At 47.7% G+C, this 20086-nt stretch overlaps 1 protein-coding gene across 7 annotated transcripts in view; it reads left to right on the top strand.

Moving 5' to 3' along the window:
• Bcl11a (BCL11 transcription factor A) overlaps window positions 1-20086 on the top strand; it is a 93342-nt gene that overhangs the window by 25219 nt on the left and 48037 nt on the right. The gene's annotated exons all lie outside the window — the stretch shown is intronic.

The following is a 20086-nucleotide window of genomic DNA, read 5'->3' as shown; positions in this document are numbered from 1 at the left end:
GCCCCTCTCCCAGGAGTTCTGCACAGAGTTCTGATGGACACTGTTAGCATTTGCAGAAGTCCTAAGGTTTCTTGTAGAGGGATTACTTAACGTACCCCCAAACCAAGGGGTGCTTTCTTCAAGGTCCGCATTCACTCACCCAGTTGCGCCTGTTTCAAGCACCTACCACTTGTGGAGGGCTGCCAGAGGGGAGCGCTGCTCTTTGGGAAGCCCTGCTGCCCCCCAGGGACTCTCTTCAGATCCACCTCCAAAATGCTGTCTTTGGCTTGTACCCAGGGCATCCTGTGAGTTGGTGGTGGGGATGAACAGGCTGCTTAGAGCTGATGGGCAAGAAGCACCCACCACACCTTTGGCCCAGCGCTGCTGGCTGCCAGCGCATGCACCTTCAGTGGCTTCTGTTCAAGGCCCTACCTCCCGCCCTCGTCACTTTCTCTCCCTTGGATCTGTGCATCTCAGGTCAGGAGCTCAGCGGGGCTGCAGGATTGCCCCAGTAGAGAAGCTCTTGGTTTTGTTTGTTGGGACTCCTAGACTGGAGAGCAAAATGATAAAGGGAATACCATGGCTTTAGACAACCCTGGCATCCCCACCCCTTCCCTACTACTTCTCCTTTTATTCCTGTCACAATCAGGCCAGATCGCCGGTGGTGGGTGACCTTGTGCTTCTTTGCCTTTTTCTTTTTTCTTTTCTGTTTTTGGTTCTGCCTTCCTTAAAGGTAAGCATGTATTTACTGTCCCAAGAGGCAGGCTGGTGACCCTTCAAGCCAAGTGCCTGGATGTGGCAAGCTACAATAAATATTGAATGGTGAGCACAATGGAAATTTAACAAAGCCATGACAGAGGAGCCCTCAGAGGGGCCGTGGACTGGCTGGGAGGCTGCTGGATGGACTGGGTAGTATTTCTACTTCAACCTGATTGAAATGTCGACTAAAAATCAATGCTGTTGACTAGTGATAATTTACAACGTTCCTGGCGCTAAGTAGTTCCCTGCTTAAGAACTCGTTGGCTGCGCAGACATTAGTGCAGGAGTCGTGTGTGTCATGATGAGTCAGGCGCATTATAGGTCAGTCCTGTATTTGTCTCATCATGACTTTTACACAGTTGTCATGTAATTTATGGCTGCTTTCACATTGTCACAGGTTTTCATTGCATCTTTTTCTTAACACACTCCTGACACAGAGGCGATGCACTGAAGGCTTGGTATTGTTCCATAATCTGAGAGAAGGCCTATAAACCACCAAATTACACTATCTTCAGGCTAATCTAAATGTGCTGCAGATTAAAATCAGAGCTCATTTGTCCCTGATGCAAATTATTAAGTTCTAATTATAAATATCCATTTAATTACCCCATACATTTTTGTTTTGCGGACGCTTTTGAGGACTGCTGTCTTGGATGGAGGAGGGTGAGGGAAGGCATAGGAGACAAATCTGTGGTAATTAATGTACACGTCCCAAATGGTAAAGGCTAAACATATGATGCTTTGTCTGATTTATTGTTTGATTAGATGTACAGAGGATTTGGCATGGGTACAACCCAAAGTTGAAAACTGTTGAAAAGTGGGAATTATTTAAAAATCTTTTGAGGAAGAAAGAACAGGGTGCAGCCAGTGAGCAGCAGTCTGCTGGAGCATGTCACTCACAAACATGCAGTTGTGCATTTGAGCCAACCACCTGCTTTGGGCTTCAGTCCTATCTAGATTTTGCAGAAGTTGTTGGTAAGAGAAATCTATTCTGTACCTAGAATATAAAAACTGTTATAGGGGAAAAAAGGCAGTTTTGGGGGAAGCAAACCATTTTCCCCTCCTCCTTTTGTGATCCTCTGCTAGATCATCATTTGAAGAAATTTCATTTATGATAAACTAATTTTGATCAACAAACTATAAAGTAAGACGATGACTGTACAAAAGTCAGCAAAAATTTTACAGAGAAATATTTGCTTTTCTATAAAAATAATGGAAAAAATTACCAAGACTTGCTAAGGGGTCATGGTGCTCTGATGTCTTTTGGCACTGCAGATTTTTCTCAACAAGAAGTGTTAATTTCTAATGATATTAAGAAGACACCGGGGGCTAGGGAGGTGGCTCAGTGGTTAAGGGCACTTGTGCGTTTAAAGAGGATCCAGGTTCAGCTCCCAGCACCCATATTCACACCCATCCGTAACCCTACAGGGGGGATGCTCATACAGGTAAAATAAATCTAAATAAAGAAATTAAAACAAAATAAAACACTGGACTGATAGCCAGGATCTCTGACCTCTGACCCTGGTTAAACTCTGCCGGGGGCTCTGGGCTCTTGCTACATGTATTTTTCTAAAAGAGTAAAGAAGTCTTTTATTTGTTTTTTTCTAAATGATGTGTCTGTCTGCGTGTGGGTACGGTGTGCTCTGAGGTCAGGCTGGAGTGAAAGGCTGCCTCCAGCTGCCCGTGCTGCAGCGAGGTGGGCTCTTAACCGCTGCGCTGTCTTTCTAGCCCCTCTGTCGCATCTTGGCCTCCTGTCCGCCCTCATCTGTGAATGTGGTGTTTGGAACTGGGGGGCTCTCTGAGCCCCACCAGGAACTGGAAGCCCACCATTGTTCTTCCTTCTCTCGTTGGGATTTACTTGCTGAGTGTCTCACTTACAAAGAGCGCTGAGCAATTTCTTGATGCGCCTCAAAGCTCTGGCGGGCAGCAGAAGACTTACTGACATCTTTCAAGCTGCTGAAAGCAAAACCAAAACCCAGAATCGTGGAATGGTGACAGTCTACAAAATCTTTCACCTTACATAGTTCTATCTTTTAATTGTTGCAAGCTGTTTTTCTGATAAACGCCAAAGAATATAATGTGTATTTTCTTCAATCTTGGTTTTTTTTTTTTTTTCTTGGCAACTCTAACTATATCAAAATAGAAATACACTTAAAAAAAAGTCACTTGCATTCAAACAAGCAGGTATTTTAAATTCAATTAACTGGCTGAATTCAGTGATATTTTGCTCCTTCCTTCCCCTAAAAGCTGGCTTCTCTGTATGGACACAGCCTGCATATGCTGCGTTCTTGGAGTTTCACATTCTTGCTTGTTAAAGGCATCCGAGGCACGTGTTTAGGAGCGCTCTCCCTCTGTTATTGTTGGAAGACAGCATAAGTCGAGGGGAACTGTTCTTTTTTTAATTCATCATATAGGTAAAAGCATATGGCCTGTTCTAGGACATGAGATCTTTGCAGCTCATATTTCTAAACACTGTGTTTACAGCTGACTTTTGGCGTGGATGAGACCGCCTCTTGCCCTGTCCAGAAAGTGCCATTTATGTGCTATTAAGTCAGATATCAGACAATGCTTTCGCAAGTGTGCCAAGAAGGAACATTTGCTATTATTCTTTGGGTAATGATTGTCTAAAACTTTCTTTTATGCTACTCTGTGCTCAAAATAAGGGGGAAATGAGCCTGTTGTGAAATAGTGTTTCTTGTAGGACACAGCCGCACTTGAGATCTATAACTTCACTAAAATGTAATTTATTTAAATTACTGCCTCTTTAATTTATGTTTGGGGTTATTTTTCCTGAGATGCGCTGTGACAGGGCACGGATGGTAAGCTGCTCGAGCTTTTGAATGCTCTTCTATCTCTGACAAAAATTAAAAAAAAAATTAAGATTGAAGCCCATTGAACAAAGAAAAACTAAGTTTAGCTCCAACCCAGACCAAAGGAAGATAACAGGCCAAATAAATGTATGGTAGCCTCATGCCAAAAAGAGCAGCAGTACCCGAAGCTTAGGATTTCAAAGGCTTGTATCCCTTCTCCCTGGCCTCACTGTGCGGTGTCTCAGCCACGGGCGTTGTGAGGGTAGGCGGGAAGTGGCTGCTTGGGCGGGTCAGCCATGTCACAATGTGATGTATAGGTTATGTTTACCATGGCATACTTGTTTTCGAGCTGGGCTGTGAGAGGGGAGCAAGCGATAAATGGAGAGCCCTTCAGCTTTCACACCAGTTCCTGTGGTCCTGGGTTTCCAAAATAATAAAGCACTTTTGATAACGGATATGTGTTGATGGGGGACTGACCTTGCACGTAGATCTCTGAAATCTAAGCTCTGAGAGTCCACTAAATCCAGAGCTTTGCGTAAGGCTCCGATTTGACTTCAGTAAACCATTTAGGGTTGTTGTTTAAACCATGGTAAACTCATAAACTTTTGGGTTTGGCTGAAAGACTTTGCAGTGGCTGTGTGTGTGTGTGTGTGTGTGTATGTGTGTGTGTGTGTGTGTGTCATCATCCTGGGCTTCTAAACTTAACTCTTTAAGTTTCATTTGGCAAATGAATGCTTTTTCTTTTAGTAGAAATCTGGTGTTGCGGCACACCCATGAAAGGCTTACTGTGTGTTCTAGAAAGAATATTCCTCAGACAAATCCTGTGTCATGACAACAGTACCCATCCATGTGTGTGCTAGTCATCAGACGTGATCAGATGGGCTCGTGTCGGTATGGCCATAGCACCTATTTTCAATCGATCTCAAGCAGTCAGATAGGTAGGAAGGGCCTTAGAACTTGTGGTTCTGTTGTCAGTGTTGAAGGTTTTAGACCGTTAGCCACGGAGGCACCACTTTCCTCAACCCTAGCTCTGGCTTAGGCGTCCTGGCCTGAATGTATTTACTGTGACCTGCCTCCGCATTTGGTTAAATGTACATCAGTAATCTGTACACAGTTACTTCTTACTGTATATCCTGAAAGGTATTACGCCCAATGAGATTTTACCCACAGAGTCTACAGAGAAAACGGCTAGGCAATTTCTGTTTCAATCTCTCTCTCTGGAGCACTAGTTCCAAAGGCTGATCAATAGGTTTTACTGTAGACCTCACCGTCTCTAAAAGCACTGTGACCTTATCCTGTCTAAAAATAGTATTTGCTCTCGCCTGCGGAACCTTGACCTGTGAAAACCCATTTGGAACATAACTGACACCTCTGGTCAGCTGTAGCTCTAAGACATGCTCCGTGGGTGAATTCTGCGTAGGACTGTCCAAGGGAACATGGTCTTAAGAAGAAAAATAAACACCGGTTCTCAACACTGGAGTGTGTCTGCTTGTCCCATGCAGTCACAGGCCGTGGTGGGGAGTTAAGGGGGTGAGGACCCTGGAGGGTGCAGTTCAACCCTAGGCAGGCAGGAGCAAGGGCTGATGGGTAAGGTACTTTAAAGGGGGTAGGTCATACTCTCAGACACTGTGATTCTCTGAATGCTTTCCTTGGCAGCTTCAGTCTTGAACAGGGGTGGATGGGGTCCTTCGAAGTATGCTCAGACGGGGAAAGGTGGTTGTGAGTTTAGCGTTGTTCTGCCCTTCTTGATAAGGAATTACTGTCATTATTATTACTAGGTGCGGGCATGGTTTTGTTGTTGTGCTTCAGACAAAAAAAAGTGCCCTTATCCTAAAAAAAACATATTGAAGTATTTACTGATAAAGTGATATGATGTAAGGGATCAACTTAAATAATCCACCAGGCCGCAGAGGCGATGGGCTGCCGATAAGACTAGCACAGGTGGAGCTGGTATACACGTGGGCACTGACTTATGCCATGCTCTCTGTTTGTATAGATTTGAGGTTTCCTTGAAAACACAAGCCATGCCTGGCTACTAGGATTTAATCTGTTTCACTCCTACAGGAATTGGGCTCAGGATCAGGAAAGACACTGTGGAAGCAAGACCTGTGAGCTCAGTCCAGCATCCGAAAAGGCCATTGCTAAGGGGGAAGGGAGGCAACGGGAGGGCTCCTGGGGTTCGTGCTATCTTGGTGCTCCATTTTCCTAGAAGAAAGGAGACTCCCTGTGGCGTTCCTGCGGAAGAGGGAGGATAGAGTGGGGCTGTGTCAGGATGATGCCTTTTTCTCGGAATCTTGGGAAGCAGAGTTGGGCATGCTGATGAAGACAAGGCTTTGGGGCTGTGGCACTGGAGAAAGGTAGAGATTAAGGCCATGGAAGGAGGAACAGAGAATTTGGTCAAAAGCTCTGCAGCATCTAGTGGCAGGAAGGATTGGGGTACAGGCCCAAGCAGGTGTGGAGAGCAGGAAGAGCCTGAAGAAGTGTGTTGTTCCTCTGTATGGTAAAAGCCAGGACTCACTGCCTGACTTGAAAACAAGGTCAGTGGTGGGATGGGGTTGGCCCACAGGAGCGGAGGTGGACCCGGTCTTACCAGTGTTGGAGGAAGCTGAGGCCAGATTTCCCAAGTCCTTCCCAGACCCAGGGCCCTGTAGCCTCACAAAATGTCTGCTCCTTCTTGCTTCATGCAGAGGTTATTATTAGCAAGTGTCATTCAGTTATCTGAGAGTGGCGCTTTTAGCTGCCATCTAAGTGCCTGACACTTGGGTTTACAGCAGATTAAATTAAATTTTAGGCTGGTCTGGCCTTACTGCGGGAGACAATAGGGAGCAGCTGCTGAGGAAAAGCAACCTGGCACCCTCAAGGACCAGTTGTGTGTGCACACGCGCGCACACGCACACGCACACACGCATACACGTTTCGGTTGCCTGTGCTCTCATCTGTGCATCTAGGAATTTTGAGCATGCAAGTGACTCTTGGGAGGTTAGGGCCCCGATTAACCTTCTGCGTTACTGGCCTCCGTACCACGCTGCTGGGGCAGTAGGGATGGTGCTGACCGCTGGACTTTCCCTCCAGTCCTCTTCCACGCCTTCCCAAAAGGTTCAGACACATCATTTCCCAAGCTCAGTTTTGTCGTCGTGCTTGATTGACAGGGAATTTACGAAGCTGGAGTAATTGTTTTCACCGTCTCTCTCGAATGCCAAGCCACTGAAAACCAATGGGGTAGGGGGTGTAGATGGTTTCTGGCTTGAGAGTGGCAGCGAGGTGGTGTGGTGGTCAGGGCCAGCAGGCAGACTGTCTTGGTGAGGGAACATCTGCCTTTTTTGTGATGCAAATATTTTTACTCTCCTTGGTGTTTGGTGGCTGTGCCTGAAATTTGGGACCTTTATGCTTCCTAACGTTGAGTCGGAGTGAAGCAGTGTACATCAAAGCCACTTACTTAAAATTCTTCACAAAACTCTGTGGGGATAATTTTTCCTTCTTACAAACAGAATGCAAATGTGTGTATTGCTCCCTCAAAGGGCAGCGCTCTTTATTTTTATGATCTGGATTTTTAAGAATTCTGTGGCACTTGATTTCAGTCCTTCAGACTCCAGAATTTATACTCACTGATTAGGAATGCATATGCAAATAACTCAGTTTACATATCCAAATACTGTTTTGCATCATTCACACCTCATGTCTTGAAAAAAAAAAAGTGAAATGTTTCCTCAAAATAAAGAAAACCTGCAGAAGGGTTTATTGTAAGGGTGAAAACGAGGCACGCATCCATTTGCCCGGGAACTTTTGAGGGAAACTTTAGCAGTCTCACATAAATAAGTTTGTAAGGGTTGGATATTGTAAGATATTCTACTGCCATGTAGAATATCTTGAGTTATTGTTGTGGGATCTACTGCATTATTTTCAGTTTTTGAGAAGAAGATGGCATAACACTACCCCCCGCACGCATTTATGCATAGATTGCCACGGCTATGCACGACCATTCAGCGAGAACTACGAAGTCCAGTCGCACTTCACTGACATGTCTCGTGTAAGAGAGGGGAGAATAAGTAGGTGCCGAGAGAGAGTTAGCCAGGCACAGCCATTAATTCCTAAGTCATGGGTTGGCAAATGGCAGTGCCAAGCAAACATCTTTGCTTTCTGTGGGATTTACCAGTTCCTGGAATGGTAAGTAGGATGTGACCGAGAGCCTGTCCCTCAGTAGGTGTGCCCACACCAGTCGCTCCCAACCTCGTGCGTTGGAGCAGAACTGGCCCTGGGAGTCTGCACAGGGTTACAGTGGTTCCAGCCTCGCTATCTTGAGTGATTAATTTGCTATTGCAAAGCATGTCAGATTTCAGTAGCAATTTCCCTCACGAGGAAGAAAGAGGAAGGCAAGAAAGCCAGCGAGGACCTTCGTTTCCTCTTCAGCATGAACAGTTGTCCTTCTACCTCTGTGCCGAACGAAACCCATCTCTCCTTACAAGTTAGAGACACATTCTTGGCACTTCTTAGAGTAAGCGTTCCAACATGTTTTTAATCTTTAACTTTCACATCGTTAGAAGTCTGATGTTCCGACTTTCATCTGCCTAGAGATGGTTCAGGGCCCAGCACCTGACAGGTGTAATGTTCTGTGTCTTATGTCTGTTATGTAGAGGTTGAAGAAATTGAAACAGAACACGAAATGCCTTAAGGATGTTGATGCCTATAGATGGAGAAGGAGAATGTGTACTCTTTAGGTTATGTTTTTGCTGCACTCCCTACCCCCAAGCTCCTCTTAGTATCTGTATTTAAAAGTGTTCATTGGTGCGTTTGGTTAGAAAAGAGCTATATGGCTTGATACTACCTATCAGAGACTCCCTGCACTTGGCAAGCATTGGGTGAGAGTCCCATTCCCTCAGGTGGTGCTTGCCCTGGTGTCTGGCCTCAGGCTAAGTGACAGCATTTGCTGCCCCCGTCATCTTGCTGGTTCCTAGGAATGCCCCCCCCCCAGCATGCCCTGTGGCACCTTGTCCCACATTCTGAATCTGGATGGACTTCAGATCTTCCACTCTCCACTTCAGGAGACAAAGGCAAGGAAATCACTAATGAGTTTGAGGCCAGCCTCAACTACGTATGAGGCCAGCCAAGGTTATATCAAAAGAAGAAAAAACTTTGTTGGCTTGTTTTGGCCTTTGAGACAGTGCCTTCTTTTGTAGCTGTGGCTGGCTTGAGATTTGTAGAAATCCTCCTGCCTCAGCTTTGGAGTACCGACTGGGATTACTGGCATTTGCTATTCCCCATGACCTTTTATGGGGGGACTCCACAGTGCAGAGTGGACTGTCAGAACTCTGACTTCCTCATTCTTCGGAAGGCCAGCATGTCGCCTTCACCCACTCTGGTGCGACACGAGGTCTAGTGACCTAGTGAGATCTGCTCTGTCCGCCATGTTGCGCAAGGACCTGGCATTCTTGTGGGCGATGCTCTTCCACTTTCAGGTGTCACCCGGCCCCGCTTCTGACTCTTGCCCTCCGTTAGACTGCCGTGGTCCAGGTCAGTTGGGTCCGTTTTACAGGCATAGTCTTAAATCTGCTCAACATACAGGTCTCTGCAAAGTAAACGCCTCTTAAAGCTTGGTACCCAGCAGTAACACTCTCGGGGTCTGTTTCAGATAACCTATGTGGGACTGTAGTCTGATTTGCTGCTCTCTTTATCTGTGATCTATGCAGAATGGGGGCCTGGCAGACGACAGCAAGAAGAGGAGATGCTTGCAGCCCAGGCTTATTGGGTAGAATCTGGGTAGAGAAAATTTGGGCCTTATTCTTAGGTTAAGATGGCACAATCTCAGTAATTATTTTAAATTGTTGTTAAAAGTTCTGTCTTCCATGAAACTGACTTTTAGTGCAAGGCTCTTTGTTCCTATAGTTGACAAGATCACAGAAGGAAGAACAGGTGTTTGAGAACAGGTATTTTCCACCATAGAAGCCCCAAGAAAATTTTATTGAATATTAGGGCTGGACTGTAAAACTCAGTGATAGATAGAGCTCTTGCCTACCTTGTGGGAAGCCCTGGGTTCCAGTTGCAGCAACACACACACACACACACACACACACACACACACACACACTTTGATCTAAGCAAGTGAGGGAGGTTGAAGGAAGTGGTGGACAGCAAGAGAGCTTGATAGGCAGATGTAGCCCAGAGCTAGGTCTCCACACTTTTCGGCCGGGCTGCCCAGGTTCACATCCTGTATTCGGCAGGAACCAGGAATGGTGTGCTTCGTCTTGTGTAGCCTCCAGTGTATGGTGGCTGGAGCCCATGCCTGTCCTGAGCTTTGCCGTTTAGAGCGTTCATGCCTATCCCAGAAAGATGCTAGTTTGTGCCCCGTAGTCTCACGTGGCTTCCTTCTTCTCCCTGTTTGCTCTGCTCTGTTTCAGTCAGCGTTTCCTACCTGACACTTTTGGATATCCAGAGTGTTGGCAGTCCTGTTGTTTGCACAGAGTATCTCCTGGAAAGGCTGTCTTTCTTATTCAGACTGTTGGACATTTGGGAAAGATGGGGTTGGGGTAGTGATGGAATTATACCTTCGCTGAGACAGATAGGCCTTAGACTCAGCCAGTTTGACCTCTTCCTAACCATTCAGTTCTATTTTTAAAGACATCTCTCAATAGCAGGAAATCCTTCCTTTTGTCTACCTTCCATCTCTTATGCTTTGGTTTAAACTCATTTCCTCTGCATTCCAGAGAAGACAAAATATCTCTTCATCAGAGTGGGGCTAAAACCCCCTCTTATTTCTCTGCTCCATCCTCTGCCATTGTATCTTCTTTTATAATCCCCCTTCCCGGAACTGAACTCCTAGATTTGCCCCTTATTTGTACCCCTCTTTAGAAGCTGCTGTTTCCTCGGAGCTGTTCTTCACACACTAGTGGGAAGATTGTAGACGACAGTGGCAAGTCACCTGAGTGCTTCCTGTGTTCCCAACTGTGCTCTTACATCCCACTTGCCTTTTGAGACAACCCTGTGTTCCCTGCTCAGCCTGACGTCCATAGGAACCCTGCTTCTTCACTGGTCCTTCCCAGCTAGGCAGGGGTTTCTCCGTTCTGGTAGCCTGCTCATGGCCTCGTTCATAGGAACTTGGTTTTTCTGCCCTATCTCTCTCTGGTGTCCCTGAAGGTGGCTCCTCCTCGGCTGCTCTGTTGGTTACAACTTCATGGGGATGGGGAAACACAGAGCGGCCCTTCTTGTCTGTGCTGTACCTCATTTCGGGGGAGACTTGTTCATAACTTTCTGCTGACATGTGGAGAACAGAGGATTTTGGAGAAGCAGAGCCCAGAATTTCCCGGAGCCAGCAAGGCCAAGTCTCTTTATTTCCAACAAAACCTGTGTTAAAACAACAGGAGTTGGTCATTGTGTTTAGTGGTACAACAAAGCCTAAATGCATGGAATAAGTACTGTGTGCTGGGGTGAGGAGAGGTGACGGCGAGTGTGTAGGACGATAGGAAAAGCATTACAGACATGGGAAAGCATTTCAGAGTACACAAATGTGGCATGAGTAATCGCAGGCTTATAGCCACAAGGCTGGCTTTTCAATTCCTGCCTCCCTTGTTTGTACTCAGCTCAATGAAGACAGATTAACTCAAGTGTTGAGAAGGACCACCTGCCCTCTGACTTCAAGGACCCTGGAACCCTTGCCCCAGTGGAGAACATCTTTCTCTGATTGATTTATGGACTTCCCATCTTGCCCAGCCCAGTGACGATGCTGACCCTCACAGGATGACCTCACAGAGGGCTGGCTGACTTAGGAACTTCTGCTTCAAGTATCAAATCGGGAGCAGAAATGGGGAACCTGAGCTGCAGGATGGTCAGGAGTTAGTAGGAAGCCCCCAAGTCTTACGTCTGTCCTTCTGTGTATGGTCTTGGGCTGTGGGTTGGCCAAGGCTTGTCTCTGTCACCAACTTTCCCTTTAAAGAAGAGCTTCTCTGGGATTGGTAAAAGGTGGCCACACAAAGAGAGGTGTTCACAGGCGTCACAATGTCAGGATTGTCTAACACCCTTTGTGGAGGACTGAGATCATATGTGTGTTTTTATTGTTGTTATTCTACATTTTTTATTTTTCTACCACCCCACATGATTCTGGTTCATGTTTGGTGTTCACTTTGTAATTTACTCAGGTAGATGGATTAGAGGCCTGATTCCCTGTCACACTAAAATGACAGGGAATGAGTGTGAGACTGGAACAGCCATTGCTCTATTTTGTCCCCATGTCTTCTCAAATGGAGGGACTGGGAACGGGGATGGCATCTTGAGGGGCTTCATTCTGTAGCTAAGTAGCTTCTACTTTTAATCACCCAGAGAATGTGGCAGGACTTTGGGGATCAGAAAAAGCCTCATTGAAGGTTGGAGGGTGTAGGAACTGGAGCTCATCCTGTCCACAGCTCTGAAGCCGCCTCTCCTAGAAGGGAGGGAATATGGCCAGGGCTCAGACCGGATTGAAGAAATCTTCCCTCCAAGTAGCCAAGTAGCTCTGGCTGCTTGGGTCTCTGTTTCTAAGCTCCCTTCTTCCTCTTCCTCTTCCTCTTCTTCCTCTTCCTCTTCCTCTTCCTCTTCCTCTTCCTCCTCCTCCTCCTCCTCCTCCTCTTCCTCCCCTCCTGTTTTGTTTAAGTAGGGAAATCCTCTTATCAATGGAATTCACTTACTAGCTACATCATGTTGTAGAGAGGCAGCCACACCAACTAGATTTATTTACTATGTTTGATACCTTTCTCAATGAAAACCAATCATATTTAGTTCTAGTTTTAGACAGCTTATTCTCTAAGACTTGATACTGTCCAATAATAATAATAATAATAATAATAATTTGACCAAGAGGAGCAGTGATTTCAAACTAGGAGCCCAGGCATGGCCAGGTGGCCCACACCTTGGGGTGCAACTGGCCTATCCCCACCTGAGTGCTAGAGGCAGCCCAGTGCAAAAGCCTCTTTATAGAGAGGCATGGGGAGGGGTGTTGCTACTACTGTCAGCCTGAGGTACTCAGGGAGGGAAGTGGCTGTATGGCTTGGAGCCCCCTGCACACCTCAGCTTGAGCCCAGGGAGCTGCCTGCCCTCTCCTGCGGACACTGCTGACTTGGATGAAGAGTGATGGTCCAGTGAGGCCTGTTAGCCGCTGTTCTGGGTGTTTAGTTTTGCATGAGATCCGTCTCTGCAACATCTATGAGCTAAAGCTCCTTTCTCCTTGTATTATCCAAGAGGATGCCACGTGGGTGGGCAGTGTGGCTGTGTATAGTAATAAAACCTGTTTGGTCTCCTGCCCCCCCCCCCCCCCCCCCGTTAAAGGTGACTCACAGCTGAGAAGCCGGAAGAGAATGAAACATTCTCACCAGGCTGTGGATAGCACCAGAATTTGAGCCGACTTCAGGTGGCATAAGGATGCCCCCACAATTAGGTCACTGAAACCAACTTCAATTTGACAAGCAACAAGTGGTCACTGGGGACTTGAGTTCCCTTTAGATCTAGCAGGAAGTCAGAACTGAGAGGAGGCGATGCCTCATCTCGTCTTCTCTGTGAGCTCTCTTCCATTTGTTGAGCCCTGGTGGGATGGAGTGGCCGCACACACACCTGGGATGGCATTTCTGTGACACTGGAAGGAACAGCGGTCATGTGCTTGGCGCAGTCAGTCCTGAGAGGTTCCATGTGCTCTCCCTTTGAGGAGGTCCCCATCCTAGTTGTTGGGGCCTGCTCATTTGACTGCAGCCAGCCTCATTCGTCCAGTAACTGTGGGTAAAGTAAAGAGGTCTGTTCTCAGCTGCTTTGCCCTCCACTCTTGTTTTTATAGAAAAGAGGGCAGAGCCTGGAGAAGGAGTGTGCCTCTCCCCCTACACCTTTCGTCATAAGCTCTGCCTGCTGCGTTTTCAACCTAGCACAGCTTTTCCGTGGCTTGGGAAACATACATTCACCGAGTGATGGTTGTTTTCGTGAAACCACAGCATGATTGTCATTCATAGGCTTGTGTAGGGTTATGTTCTCTAAGTCTTCAGCTTTGAATCAGATTAGCTCTCTGCTAACTTAAAACAACCTCCCCGCCACCCCAAAAAAGAAGGGGGTGGGGAATCCTCAGAAATGAGAGGGAAATATTAGCAGTGTGATGCATGTTAACAAGTGTCCATTAACACTGTGTCCGTAGGAATAGCACCCTTAGGTGTCACATCAAATGGTATTCTCTTCCAAATTGGCAAGTCCTTTCAATTCAGCTTCTCCTTGTTATTGCCTACAGAGAAGCATGTATTTACCTGTCAGAGTGTATGCCAAGGTGGGGTGTAGTCATTCTGGCTACATCCTGGTCCTTACGGTTAGGGATTTTGTCCTTTCACCTTGTCCCTCTCTCTCCTTCAGCCCTTCCGGGAGGGTCTGAAGCACCAGTGGCAGCTGGCATCTCAGGAGTTCATCCTGGCCAGTGAGCGTGGGCTCTCAGGGGTGCCTGAACATGCGGTGGCTGCAAGGGGCCTTGGGACACAGATGACCACCAAGTGCTCCGTTGACGTCACACTTTCCCTAAGTCTCTAGCTATTCTCCTAATGGCTCCCCATAAACCTTAAGGGACAGATTCCCACTTTGCTGCCACAGCCCCTCAATTCTTCTTTCCTCAAACCAGATGAACCCCTTCATTTATATTGTAATGCAAATGCTCTCCCTCAAGGCCTCAGGGCCTGTGGGGAAAATGGAATTTGGCTCCAAACCAAAAGCCAAGGCCAAGTGCCCCAGGTTGGGCTGCCTGACAGTTTTATAGATGCTGCATTGAGCAGCCTCCTGGCAGTTTGGAATGGTGAAGGGTTCCCTCATTCATTTTTCCAGCAAATATTTTGAACCCCTGCCACACAGAGGGAACTGTTCTAGGTGTCACGCATACAGTGGCGCTCAAAACCTAAACAAACACTTGATCTTTGATGAGGGGGCACTCTTATTCTAGCTGGGAAATACATATGCTATGTAATAAACACCTGCATTGTTTAGAGCGTCAATGCCTCGGAGAAAATAAAGTGCGCAAGAGGAAGAGAGGAGGTGTGTGGTGGGTAGACTGTTGACAGGGGGCTAGGGAAGGCCTGCCACGTGCCGAAACCAGCCCTGTGGGTCTGAGAAAGAAGATACCAGGCAGAAATGGCAGGCAGGCTCTCTAAGTAGAGGCAACCTGGTCACAGGGCTCTTAGGAGGAGGTTGAAGGAGCATCAGAGGTGAGTGGAAACTGAGGCCAGGTGGGAGGTGGGAGCGGCTCCGTGAAGCAGTAAGTGACATGGCTGCAGAAGCAGGAAAGCGTGATCCAGGCAAGGTGATGGTTGCCAGGGCCAACGGAGTGGGGGTGTGAGAAGGAGTTGGATTCTGGGCAGATTTTAAGGATAAAACTGACAGAATCTGTTCACAGGTTGGATAAACAGGATGAGAGGAAAAACAGTCAAAGTGGGCCTTTGATGTCTGACGTGGTGATTGGAGGAGCAGAATTAGACTTTCTGGAACGCAAAGAAGACCCTAGGAGACATGAGGGTACATGCATAAGACCCATGCCTCTCAGTGCAGGAATACACTGCCTCTCTTCACGAAGGGCTGCGGGAGAAAGCAAGTGACCTTCAGATGGACCTGTTGGGACACCTTGTCCACTGCCTGCAGATCTGTCTGTCTGTCTGTCTATCTGTCTGTCTATCTATCTATCTATCTATCTATCTATCTATCTATCTATCTATCTTGGCTTTTGGTTTTCGAGACAGGGTATCTCTGTGTAGTCCAGGCTGTACTGGAACTCTCTTTGTAGGTCAGGCTGGCCTCAAACTCCCAGAGATCTTTGCCTCCACAGGGCTGGGATTAAAGGCATGTGCCACCACTGCCTGACTTAACAGCCCAGATTCTTTGAGCCACATTCTGACTCGGCATTTACTTAGGAAAGAAAGCCAGCGGCCCCTGTGCCTCACCTCCAGAGCCTTCCTGATGCTATCTTCACACCCTGCTCAGGTCTCATGGTCAGCGTGGGCCTGAGGAAACCTCTTGACCTCCTTCTCACAGGCCCTCCTCCCTTCCAGATTCCTAAAAAGACATGGCTGGCACATTGTCAGATTTCCCTTGAAGGAGAGTGAGAGCCCTCTCATGGAAAAGTGAAATAATTCTTGGAATCCTCACAACACCCAAGTCAGCCAAAGCTGAGGTCAAGGAAATTTGCAAGGACCCAGAGTCAAACAAATTGATTCTTAGTTCTGACCCCAGCCCAGCTCTTCAGAAAAGATGGCCATGCTCTGGCAAATTCAGTGTGAAATGGAGGAGTCCTTGTTTCTGTCCAGGCCACCTTCCTCTTGACAAGGTCTCCATGTTTGGGGGCTGGCAGGTAAGAAAAACCCCAACAAGTTCCTTGCAGGAGAGTGAAAGGCCCCCTCAATGGTACAACTCTGCATCCTTCATGTCAACCTTGGTGCTACATTGTCAAACACAGAGAAAACTTTGAATCAGAGGTGACCCAAAGAAGAGCCTGTTGAAGGGTTCAGGCTGTAGTTCATAGGTCCAGCCTTGTTGTCAGGAGCCAGGCAGGCAGGGAAATCCAAGAGCCTCAGCCTTTCCCAGGCTCCTACTTAGACAAGTGTCTAAGTCTTGGGGGGCATGCTGACATGGCTTCCTGTTATGTTCATTCTCAGAACTGTGCTCCGAGAGCAGTTTTTCTATGGTAACTGAGGTGAATTTTCATCCCCTGTTCACTCTCACCTGCTGTACCTGCAGGAGAAGAACTGTCCAGAGAAATAATAGCCAGCCCTGTGCCTCCATTTGCCATTCCCAGGCCATCCAGTGTCAGCCCTTCATCAGTGCCGTTGAAGTTGCCTGACTCACAGCAGCAGCTGGCAAGCCCCTTGTCTGTTTGATGTCCTGTCCTGATTAAACTTCTGGGCCTGCTCTTGGTGGCCTGGGGAGGAGGCCTGGGTCCCCAGGAATCCTTTTCTAGATCTTTCCCATCAGCTTTTGCATTCGGAACCAAGTGTAAACGAGTCACAATTCCTCTTATTTTCATTTGTATAATTTATTCTTGTTTGAGAGAGAGAACAGATTCCTTCAGGTTATCAGTGTTTTAGGCTGGTTCTTTGAGATGAACTTAGTAGCTCACTCTTTGTAAAATAAAGGACAATGAAACAAATAAAGGACACGAGAACTCCCCTTTATCATGACTTTGTAGAAAGTGGGATTGCACCATCTTGCCAAGCTAGGGTATGTCAGTAACCGCTTAACAACCAACCCTGGGGACCATATGGTTTTTAAAGCTTAGGAAAGCCACGCATGTTTTGTGTCTTTGGTTTGCTTTGGCAATTGTCCACAGTTAAGTATCCCCTGGTACGCTATCCTTTGTCACGAGGGCACTGGACCAGCATAGAAACATGTCCTGGGTGCGGCTTCAACGTCTGAATTTTGCCCCCTTCCCATTTTCTGTCTGGTGCTATTTGGACGATGGTTTCCACCTTTCTGCCATGTGTGTCTGGGAAGCTCAGGACTCAGAGGCAGCAGTAGAGTGAGGATGGTGTGCTAGCTCCGGAGGAGGCCAAGCCCGGCAGAGGGCACGGCGGCAGAGACAGTGAGCCTTTGCAGCAGCTGCATTTGCAAGCAGTCTTTCCTCGAGAGAGAGACTGCAAAACACTTGGGGATGCGAAGGAGCTCAGCCAGGTTCTTCACTGCTGGCCCCGGCAGAAAGCAGCTTTGTACTAGCGAGTGCAAGCAGCTTAGAGGGGTTGCATACACGTCCCGTCTTTTGGAGAAAGACAACCACTTTCTTTCCTTTGATTCCTCCTTGCTGTCTCACTGTCACTCTTCTGGTGTCTTGTTTTGCATTCTGCTGAACTGGAAGCCCACTTAATCAATGGCCTCCTGTCTGTGGGGATATTATGTTTTTTTAATGGTGCTTGTTTATGACCAAGGTCAAAGACAGTATTTCAGAACAAAAATTAGAGTTAGTTCATAATTGAGCACGTATGTATGTTGCTGTTTATTTTTATAGTTTGCTGATTTATTTTTAAACAGCTCAGTTACGCCAGCATGCTTATAGCCGTGCTCATCACATGCCTTACCAGTCAGAGTGCTGAAAAGCACATGCTATTCAATAGTTCGGATCCCAAGTTAAATTAGATAATGCCATCAGGTAGCAATTTAATTACATTAATTGAATGTTTAGGCAGAAAGGTAGTTTTGTGGAGGCGCTAATGAAATAACATTTATAAGTACACGTGTGTATAAATCTCAGCATTATAGACATTATTTGAGGTTGCTGACAGAAAAATGGATATATGTCAGGCATCAAGAAGAAAACACGAGGGACACACTCATGGGTGGCAAATGCTGCCTTAACAGTTTAGGGGGGTAGTGGGCATGGCCTCTCTCATCAGTCAGGCGGGCTGTGCACAGAAGCACTTTGGGTGCTGTGTTTCTGTAGTTTTCCTGGGGTGCAAAGGACCAGCTGAGAGGCTGAGAACACAAGACACAGCCCGGTGAGGCCTTTGTCACCTTGGAGGGTCTGAGTGCTGGACTCCCAAGCCTCACTCGTTGGCATGTCAAGCCATGCCTCCTGACAGCTATGTCACCATTCGGGAGACCTCACTGGCGGGAGCAGGTGCCTCTGGCCGAGCCCTGTGGTGAAGTCAGACAAAGGAGACAGCACCACGTCAAAGTGACTCTGCTTTCAGGAAGGGCTCAACGAGGAGGCCGGAGTCCCAGCCACCGTCAGCACCTGCCCAGTGCCCTCTGGCAGAGGGATAGCTAATGTGTGGAGCCCCACAGGCTGTTCTAGGCTAGATGTTCTCCCTCACTCTGTGATTTAGACCGGTAGGTGTCAACTGGTGGCTGAAAAGCAGAGTCTTTGGGTGTGCTAGGAACGATCAGGTGGCTATGAGTAATTCATTGTCTCCTCAGACCGTCTGGTGTCGCTTGCACTGCGAAGTCTAGCATGGTGTCCCATATCCAGCAGAAAGCCCGTTCCGGCTATTTGCCAGATACCACCACTCCGCCCCTACAGCGTCTGGCAGATGAGTGAGGTGTGGCTGCCGTAGCTCTTGGTGTGTGTTGCTTGCACATTGTTCTGCTCATCGTTGTTTGAGGCTTACTTGCTCCCTACTCAGGTAGAATTGGTCCTCCCTATGTAAGAGCTAACTGTGAAAGGCTTACCAAGCGACAGACTTTTGTGTGTGTGTGTGTCTATCTTGACTCCTGTTCCAGGGTGGGGATGGGCATTATTTTACAACCTTCCTGCCTTAGTGACTGAGAGAGTACTCTGTCCTCTATAGAGCTTAGGAAACTGAAGGAGCAGTAGGAGGCCTGTGTGAGGTAAGGGGGAGAAGAGGGTTGCTCTGGCCTCTGAGGCAAGGCAGGTAGGCTGCTGCTCCTGGTGCCCGAGCGCAGAAGCGTGTGTCCAGCGTAGGCAGCACCACTGGCTACCCGACGAGTGATTTTCCCCAAGCTGGCAGCTGCTCCAAACACATCTCACCTACAAGTCCCAACAAAGTGCTGTGCTCCGTTGGGGCTGTTATTACTGACTGCAGCAGGCATTTGGAAAAATCTGGAAGAACGGAATGCTTAAAGGACAATCTTAACGCAATTTCTTGGTGTCTTCCTTCTTCCCTTCTCTCCAGCCATCTAACACTTTTGGCTTATGAAAAATCAGTCCCGTCCAAGTTAACAACCATCATGCTGTTAATAATGGCGAGAGAGAGAGAGAGAGAGAGAGAGAGAGAGAGAGAGAGAGAGAGGAGAGCACATTGTGTGTGTTTTTACGGGTCCCATCAGCTCATGCTATCCTATGAGGAGCAGGAGAAAGAGACGGGTCAACCCAGGGAAGGCCAGTGTTATGTCTGCTCTGTTATGTCTGTTATGTCGGCCACAGATGTGGGCTCTCAGCAGAAAGCCGGGTTTGGTGGAGACTGTGTTGGAATGGTTTGGCGTAGTGAAGATGGTGGGAGATGCTCCCTTCTGGGAGAGGCAGGCGAGAGGGCTTAATTGGGTTTCTAGGGTTTAAGGGGACAATGTAACACCAAAATTTTTATCACTACAGCCCCCAAGCAGCAGCAGAAGGGTGAACCTGGTGAAGCGCAGTGGGTGTCCCAGCATCTCCTGTGGGCCTTACCTGTTGTAGCTGAAACACTGATGGAGAGCCATGAATGGGTGGGCTTCGGGGTAGCAGACATGGCACTGATGTTTGAGCAGACCTGTTCTTCCCTTTCCCTTTGTTGTGAACTTGACCTCCCTCCCTGGCTTCCAGCCTGAGCCCCTATTCGAAGGAAAGCATTAGTGTGAGTCTAGAAACACGGGCAGTCTGAAACTGACTCTTCCTTTCTGATAGCTTCCTCTTTAGGAGAGTGGGGTTGGCAGGTTCAAGTGTGTGTAAGATTTTGGCTTTGAGACTCTGGTGGCTTCTATGGCCTTTCCAGTGGGTGGTTGGGCTGGCTGAGGCCACATGGTGACTTAGAGGAAGGTAAACTCAGTCAGGCTCAGAAGACTGTGTGTCTTGATCACTCTCCTCACACCCAGGCCGGGGCGGCAGTTCAGACGGGTGCCGGGCCTACTGCTGGGTGGCGAGCACAGGG

The sequence above is a fragment of the Meriones unguiculatus genome, chromosome 12 (genome assembly GCF_030254825.1).
Source record: "Meriones unguiculatus strain TT.TT164.6M chromosome 12, Bangor_MerUng_6.1, whole genome shotgun sequence".
Lineage (NCBI taxonomy): Eukaryota > Metazoa > Chordata > Mammalia > Rodentia > Muridae > Meriones > Meriones unguiculatus.
This window is presented reverse-complemented; position numbering and strand designations above follow the sequence as displayed.